This window comes from Genypterus blacodes, unplaced genomic scaffold, assembly GCF_046128005.1.
Source record: "Genypterus blacodes isolate CSIRO-AG114 ecotype Tasmania unplaced genomic scaffold, CSIRO-AGI_Gbla_v1 ptg000158l_1, whole genome shotgun sequence".
Classification (NCBI taxonomy): domain Eukaryota; kingdom Metazoa; phylum Chordata; class Actinopteri; order Ophidiiformes; family Ophidiidae; genus Genypterus; species Genypterus blacodes.
In genome coordinates, this window is record NW_027466959.1 from 1,438,688 (window position 1) to 1,447,863 (window position 9,176).

The window sequence follows — 9,176 nt, forward strand, 5'->3', positions numbered from 1 at the left end:
AGTATAACTCTACAGTCTGACTCCAAGTCGCCCCGATGAGACACAAAACACAACACACACTCAATTATTAACCTGGAATCATTCACAAAACTTTATGAATGAACGAATGAAGTTATTGTCTGTCCGTCCTCACCTCATCCATAATGTATTTACATTGCAATTAGTCAGAAAACATTTTTTCTATACCAAATAAAATAGATTTATAGTTGTTTTATAGTTTTGGTTTTATGTCTCAGTTTAACTTCATCTTCATCTAACTCTTGCTGTGATTGTAATGACAATGGGTTAAGCTATGATCATTTTTTAAAATTTAAACGTACCTAACCAAAACATGCGACCTTTTCATTACTGTCATTTCTATTTCACTCCATATACGTGTCTATATATATGTTTATATATAAATGATTTATTGTTACATTTCCTAAAATATCCAAACTCTCCTCTTCATCAGCTCTGAGAGCTCACAGCTGTTCTCCTCTTCCTCCCCCTCAGACTCTGGTTTGGTGATTTCACTCACCAGTTTTGACGGAAACACAAACGTGTTAAATCCATTTAAACTGCTTCCATCATTCTGTTTATTAAGTGCTGTGGGCATGATAAACACAAACACAACGCTCAGCCATAACTCACACTGCACATCATGAATATAAAGAGGTTTTGATGCTGAGGGCAATTAAACTTGTCTTTACGGTGATTTATGTTAGAAAAGTGTGAGTCTAGTTCATACACATACATCATTCATGGAATGTTTGTGAGCCTGACAGTTCTCTCTTGCTTATTAAATGTGTGTTTAGTGAGGATAAGTGATCACCCTGTGAAACACATGAAAGCTCCGGGTGCATTTCATTCTCTGCCGGTGGCGTCCTGTGAGTTTTGTCACACATGGGATGGAATTCCCCCAAAGCCAGCTTCAGGTTACCGCAGTGCCTTTGTGCCAGGAGAAAGCCTCCTCTGCCATCTTTAAATGCAGGGATCTCATTTTTCATGAAATCTACAGAGGAACGTGTTTTCCCCCTGAGTGACTTCCTGTTGACTCATCTTACTGTTCAGCTGCCAAAGAGTTTACTGATGAATCTGTGAAAGTCCATCTGATTCAGAAATGTGGCTGAGGAGAGGTTTGGTCCCTGGTCGTGTGTGTGAGGTGGAGAGGGAGGCACCGGACCCCAGATGAGTCAGAGAGGGAGGAAGAGGAGATGAGGACAAGAGGAAATGGCTCCTGGATGACTTTGCTGTGGTGGAGGTGACAGGACTCTGAGTCAGAGCAGCAATGGAATGATATGGAAGTGAGTCAGTGACCTCAGCACCGCCACTACAGGAAGTAAACAACTCCACGTTTCACCTTAGTTGCCCACAGTGTCATAATGGTAGCCACTGTGGCCCTTTAGCCTGAAGGTTCAGTCACTGTGTACACAATTTTGTATTTCAAACAAGATTATAAATGTGGAGGCAAGTTCACCAGAAAACAACAAACCATAGAGTAAACAGCTGGAGGACTGAAATCATTCAGCTGCTCTTGACTGATCCTTACCACTGCTGAGGCTGAGCATTAGTCTGGGCCCGAGGCGGTGCTGACCCACAGAGACCGGCCCAGCCTCCAGGTCAGCTGAGGCCACAGCCTAAAGAGACCTGTGTGTTCAGACTTCAATCCTGAGGACTTAAAGCCATAGATACACGCTCAAGTCGACTACATCTCATGATTCAGGTTTAACAAAGAACTGGATCACTGAAAGCTGAACACACACATTATGAGTGAATACGAATGAGTCACTTCTCACATGTATCTTTGTTTGAGTCCTGCATTTGATGGTCATGGGACAGACTCAGTCACAGTTTAATGAGGAGATCTCAGATGAGTGAGTCTCTATGTCAAAGAAATGATTTATGGACGGCTTTGATGAAAAAGATGAAAAACCTCTCTGTTTAATTTATCACTGCTTTGTATTTCTATTCTTATTCTTGTAAGTTGTTTTCTTTCATGACTAATGCTTCTGCTACACTGAAGAATCTTAGTACAGCTTTAGAAATATTGAAGAAGTTGGACCTTTTAATAATGAAATCTGTTTATTTTCTCTTTTCCTACACAGAAAGTTCATGGATAAAAGAACAAAATCCCTCTCAATGATCATCTGTGACCTCTCTGTTTATATATGACTCAGCAAAATAAAGAGTGTTTGTCCTATGAGCTTAGATGTAGAACAAAGTCAGACACACGGGCGACATCATGGATGCAAATACGTTTTATTGTGCTGAATAATGCTGTGAATATCTATAAAGACTTTATTTAGGAAAGAAGCACATCTGTAGTGTAACTGCGGACAGTAATACTATGTGGACAGACACAGAGATACAGGTTAGATACTGTAGAAAAACGTGGGAAATGATACAAAGGAGGACAGAGAGAAGCTGAGCGCCCCCTACAGCCAAATACAAAACAACACATACGGGCAGGAAGAAGCCTTTTACAACGTTTAACGTCCAGTCTTACCCAATGATCAATGATCAGCGAGAGGCAGAGGAAACATTAGACTGTCCGCCGTATGAATGTTAAAGAGTATTGTGGTGTGAAATGAGGTAACAGTAGGCCTGTGTGTGTGTGTGTGTGGGTGTGTGTGTGTGTGTGTGTGGAGGTAGTAATGTGTATTTGATTGTACTAGAACACGATATGATGAAGATACAAGATGAACTTCATTAAAACTCCCAGAGCTGAAAGAACAACTGGACATGTGTGTGTGTGTGTGTGTGTGTCTGTGTGTGTTTACATGTTGACTTCCTCAAACATGTAAACACCATGATCACAGACTGAGAACCTTAACCAATGACGTAAGATTACTACCCGTAAACAGAGCTAGATTATATGATTGAGGGTTCACTCTCTTATCTACAGGTTGATGTAAACTCTTCCTCACCTGACGGACATGGACTGATTGAGCAATGAGCCGTGAGTGTTCAGTAAACAAATGCACCCACGTGTCTGATTCACCTTCCGCCTTTAACGCAGGCGGCACAGACCCGACTCAGTACAGTGAACATGGAAGTGTGTGAACATGTGATGAGGCGTGTGTGTGTGTGTGTGTGTGTGTTGAAAGCTGCTATTCAGCCTGCTTCAGCCAGCGCACACGGCTCACAATGAGGTCATTGATCACATGGAGGTGAGGTGTGAGCAGTGTGATGGGGAAAGTGTAGATGCCAAGTGCCAATATTGTTTTTCTCACATTCCAAAAGTCTAAATCAACCATCTTTGTTCACATGTTCAGGATGTGTCGAGCCCAAACTGGACACGAGGGGAACCCGGTCACTTATCTGAGCACAGAGACTCTAAACGCTGCTGCTATCCCTTCTCCCAAATTCCAAACTGTCCTCCCAAACTGTGGCTGATGCTTCTGGAGCCAAACGGGGAACAGAGACTGAAAGCATGAACCGAGATACGAGAGCTAATCTGATGCCATAACAAAAAATCAGCAGCTGTGCCTTTACAAAGACCCGATCTGTAAGAATGTGTGTTATGGGTTTATGTCTGGCTGTGAAAGAAGTTCAAGTGATAATGTTTGACTTGAGCAGCAGCTGATACTGGTGCAGCTGGTGTGAGCAGGCTGATGTGTGTGTGTGTGTGTGTGTGTGTGGTGTGTGATGTGTTCAGGGTCGCTCCTCTCCACCTTAGATACCATGGTGCCACAGTATAATGCATCATTAAGTAAAAAGTCATTCCATATACATCTGGTTTAAACATAGAACAAAGAAAAAGAAAATCACATTTGTGTGAAGTACACAACACAGCTAATCAAGTATATCAATGTCTACTAATTAAAAACAAGAAAAACAATATACAACATCCAAACAAAAACCAGAAAAAAGTGAAAATCCATCAATGTACTGAGTTTGGAAGCTTGAATCGTCTGATGGAATACTTAAGAAGTATACGGATGTTTGCAGTCCTGATAGAGATGATGTCGTGCATCGCTGTCATACGGAAGTAATCTGCTAGTTCAGACTGGAGGTAGGTATTTGTCAATCCATTTGATCCGTCTGTCTGAGGTACATATATATATATAGGTAGTACAGGAAAAACAAGTCTAACTACTCAGAGCCAAAAAACACATAAACATTTGTGCTTGTATCATGTAGTGTCATACAAGCACGTGATCGAGGAAAACAGTACAAAATATATTCAAGTCAAACACAGAGTTTGTTTCGTTACGGATGAAAGGTGAGGATGAAGAGAGAACAGGAGGTAATCCCTATGAGCTGCTTCAGGAGAGAGACACCGGGATTTAGACTTTTTTTCCCCAGGAATACAGTATGTAAAGAAGGAGAAGTCAGCTTGTTCACAGCCATGCACACCCAAAAAAACATCAACTGTGAAGTACGGTCCTTCATTCAGATGTTTAAGAGACGGATCGTTCACTTATATGAACACTTGAGGTGCGTTTGATGCGGTTCAGATGAAGTTAAACTGAGCTTTGGTGTCGGAGCCTCTCCTCATCTGTCTGCTTGTGTCACTTGCTTCCTGTGTGAGTTTTTTTGGCAATCATAGAAGAAGAAGAACCAAAATGAACACCTTTGGTCGTCAATCCAATTCATCACCATCGTCCTGAACTGTAGTTTATAGAGACGGGGCTGCTGCAGAACGATTTGAGAACAATTAACAAATTTAGGGATCAAAATCTCTCACTTCACCGAGCGCCCATCGCTCAATCGCACAATCACACACACACGTGTGTTCAGCTTCACACTGTGCAGTCTGACACAAATGACTCCTCACACTGACATAGACCTCAGAGATCTCTGTTCCCGCTCACTGCCTATGTTTCCATTCCGGTATTACAAAAAGAAGCAAGACTGCGTTCCCGTCCGTCGTGCTCAGGTGGATCAAACTCCAGCACTCCAGTCACTTTGCTGCAAACATCTGAGTGAAAACATTACAAATAAAGATAAAGCAAGAGAGGAAAAGGCCCGAAATCCACGCTGGGCAGGCACAGCATGCACTGACGCAGAGACATCATGGCCTTCATTGGCAGCTCCGCTATGCAGCATGAGTGGCGTCTTTGCCACTTAATGCTGTTTTTCACTCCACTTCCATTTATTCCCTTAAAATAATCCACATTTTGTCGCCTCCTTTGGTCAACTGAGTGGGTAAATGTATACACGCCGCTAACATTCCTCTGTTTGCATGACTGTTTAAAAAAAAAGAGTTGAATATCTGACGTTTCCATCCAGCGGTTTGTATTTGAAAGTTGGATTTGCACAGAAATCCTTGGAGGGAAACAAAGCTAAAGCACAGGAGCAAGTGATGAGCACGACGAGATGTTCTTCTTCAACGTTGATTAGCATGGCTGTGTCATATTGACCTTTTCCTTTCATGATGACTCAGCATTAACCTGACGCAGAGGAACAACAGCTGCTGTTCCTCCACGGCCAGACGACGACACGCAGCTGAGATGTGCGGTACGGAGTTGTGTAGTGTTGTGGTGTGGTGTGTTGTGTGTTACACTGAGTGGCAGCGCGCCTTAGCTGAGCGGGTTTTGTGGTTGTGCTGAGTCAGAGGTAGTTTGAGAAGGTTTTTTTGCATATCAGTGAGTAGAAAGTGCCGGCATGAGCTCCTTCAGTGTGAGGATCCCTGCATGTACAGTACAGTGAGCCACGCTGCCACTCAACCCAGGTAGGAGGTGTGTGTGTGTGTGTGTGTGTGTGTGTGTGAGAGGTAACGTGTGCTTTGTTCTGGTGGTTTTCCGTTATGAGGTTTGTTTTGCAGGTTAGACTGAGTTGTTGGATTTCTTTTACACATGGAATCAAGGTTTTAAAGCTTTGACTGATGCCATCCTGACACACCTGATACACAGCAGTCTGAGGCAGTCTGAATGTTTCCTTCCACCAGTGACAGGGAGAGCAAAGCCCCACTCAGGTATGATTGACATGTAGAGATGTTCAACAGCTACATGAGATATTCTTCATTTTCTGTCAGTAATGTGTGTTTAATGACTCCAAAACCAAACTAGGTCATCAAGCTGGGGTCAGATTTCAACGCGATTGATGCCATTGATTGTGAAGGAGCTAACTTGGTTTGAGGCAAAGCAGCCGTTATGAGTTTGGATGTGATGGGAGGAAATACGTTCTCACAGAATTTGTGAAAATACCACAAACTCTAGAATGTGTTCAACCACAATAAAGACATTACAAAGGCAAGATCGCCAAATAATGGACCCAATGTTTGAATGTGTTTTAAGAATTACTTGTAAAGGTTTGCTAATATTTTCGCGTTAAGAATTCAAATCTCTAATCAGCGATGTGTTCCTCTTTCATTCACATCGCTGTTTTTCCTGCGGGTCACTTAATGTTATAGCAGGAACTGTTATGGTTTCTATTCTATAGTCTGCTGGATGAGTTTATTGAGCCTGACAGCAGCTGTGTCTGTTCAAGTGTTCATGCCAGATTAAGAGCGACAGGAACAATGTGGCATGTTGGTTTGATTTGCTTCAGAATGCGGCGTCGCCATTACATCCTGCTGAGCTCTCACAGGGCATTCTCACTGTGGATGAAGTGTTGACACTCGCTTTGCCCCTGTTTTTATCCGTGCACTAGAGAGGAAACCAGGCCACAGCTTGTTTTCCCCCTAAACTTGACTAATCAAAGAATTTATGATAACATTTAAGAGTTTAGCCTTTGAATCCCTTTTGTGGCTTTGATTCTACGGAATACAGGTGAAACTTTCTCTCAGACAGGACTGGGCCCTGATGATGATGATGATGATGATGCACAGGCTGCAGTCTATAGAGGCGAGCTTCTTCCTCACATTATTAGGAATTACATCATGGCCACATTTAGTACTTATATCTGATTGGCTGTTTGTTGTCCATTACGATCATACAGGGACAGCAATCCCAAATCCGTCACAGTGAAGAGATGATGTGTTAAATGAGAGTAATAATAACAGTAACAACAATAATAATAATTATAATATACATAATTGACGTAATATCTTCTAAAAGTCTTAGCGACAATTAATAAATAATGGATCATTAACACCCGAGTGACTGTAGGGAGTTTATAACATCGTTTTGGCTTTGGAAAATCTTTTTCATTCATTTTGTTAAAGCATCTTAGCTTTGCCTAATTATAAACTGTCTAAACTCCTCTGGTTGTCATGGTTTTTCCTCTTCTACAGACAATATGGAGGATGATTTGGACACGGAGGGTTGAGTGGCGATGGTTGGAGACGATCATGTTCTCTGAGGTGGCGATCGTTTGTCCCTTTGTCTCCCTGTCTCTGGTGGAGTGGAGCAGTGGAGGTGTTTGTTTACGAGCAGAATGAGGTTCTTACAGTGTGTGTGTGTGTGTGTGTGTGTGTGTGTGTGTGAAACAGTAACCACAGTGATTTGTCCCTCAGTATTGACGACACCCACAGAGCTGTTGAGGTTGTCGCTCATTGATGATGATGTCGCTTTGAGGCTCATTCCTTGTGGGTGTGACCGCAGCCGTGTACGTTTGTGATTTGGGGTGAGTGGCTGTTCATGATTCTGATGATGTCATGTAAACAGTTGTCTCTATAGTGAGAGGCTGAACCTTATGGAAGTTATTCTTCAACAGAGATGATGTGTGTGTTTACCAACCGGACAGACGTGAGGCCACACCCACAAAGCAATGAGCAGAAGATAATGGACATCAACAAACTGAAATGACTCCGAGTGAAATAAGTGGATAAAAGTCAAACATAAGTGGTCACGGTGTCTTTTCCCTTTGAAAGACCTGACAGCTGGATGAGGTAGAGGTTTGGTGGTGTGGGAGCTCAGTCCTCCTCTGGGGACTCCTCAGCCTCTTCTTCTTCTTCTTCTTCCTCTTCTTCTTCCTGTTCAGAAAAATAGCACATAGTTTATCTTCCGCGTCAGCTGGTTGTAGAGTTTTTGAGTCTTGTCAGTGTCACATCATGTCAGTGTTCATTGTGGGCTATGTTTATAATTCACAAGCTGAGCAATGATTGGTTGAACTCATTCTGCAACTGAAGAACCTGGCCAACATGTCTGCAACCGGAGTGGAACAGTGAAGCAACAGTGTCGCTCCTGCAAGGATGGTGACCGGATCACTGGAGTCCGCTGATCCAGTCTAGATGTGCTTTGTAGATTTGGCTTTTTAAGTTGTGATTGTGGGTTAATGTGAGGGTTTGTGTTGTGAGGGTATCTGTCTCTCTCTGGTCCACTCACCCAAGGCTTAGTGGTACCAGGTGAGGGGCCAGACTAAGAGCGGTTCAATAATAAAACCCATTCTGGTTGTGGAGTGTCATCTCTGTGGAGGGAAAGGAGCCGGAGCTTAGGCAGGAGGTGGAGTGGTACCAACTAGTATCTGGTCCAGAACCCAGCTCCTCCTTAGAAGTTGCACTCTCTAAATTGGGAGTGAGGGTGAGAGGGTGAGAGACCCCAGCAGGTGGGGGGACATTTATAGTTGTCTCACAGACTAAGGGTCGTCCCCTGAAGACTGTTGTCTCTGCCTAACAGCAGTTCAGTTCAGAATAGTCAGACTTCTTTGAGTGAGGTCCTTCAGAGGGCTTCAGCTGGGCTTCTGTCTGGGACTTCAATGCCCCTGTGGACAATGATGGAGAATCTCAGAATGGTGTGATTGGGAGGAATGGTCTCCTTAAGGATTTAGGTAGTGGTTGGAGGAGCGAATATGAAGTACCGCCTCAGGTAAATGTATGAGGCGATACTTTGGAACTGGAGTAATGGAGACGTGGATGGATGTAACTGTGATGATGTTCAAGCTACCCTGCAGAAACACAGGAAGACGCAGCGCTGCAGCTTCGAAGGTACAAAATAAATGTTTATTCTCCTATAAACCGACTGTTCAACCTCCAGGAAATTAAAAAGAATATGTGTGACGTTTATGCGTTTTTTCCCAATTTTGTATTCGCACTTTCTATGCTTAAATTCCAAACGTGTGTAAAACATGAAGGAAACACACCTAATAAAGGCGGTTTAACGGCTCCCTCCCTCCCTCCCTCCCTCCCTCCCTCCCTTACCCTCACCCACCATCCAGCATTTCCAGCCCCCCCCCCACTCTCCCACTCCATCTCTAACATGAGCCCACTGAGCAGACCGGCGTGGGTGTGGGATGAAATGGATTTCATTTTCCACATGGCTTCACTTTATTCAGGGAGGCAGACTGACTGATTCTTTATGGCCCTCTTCTTT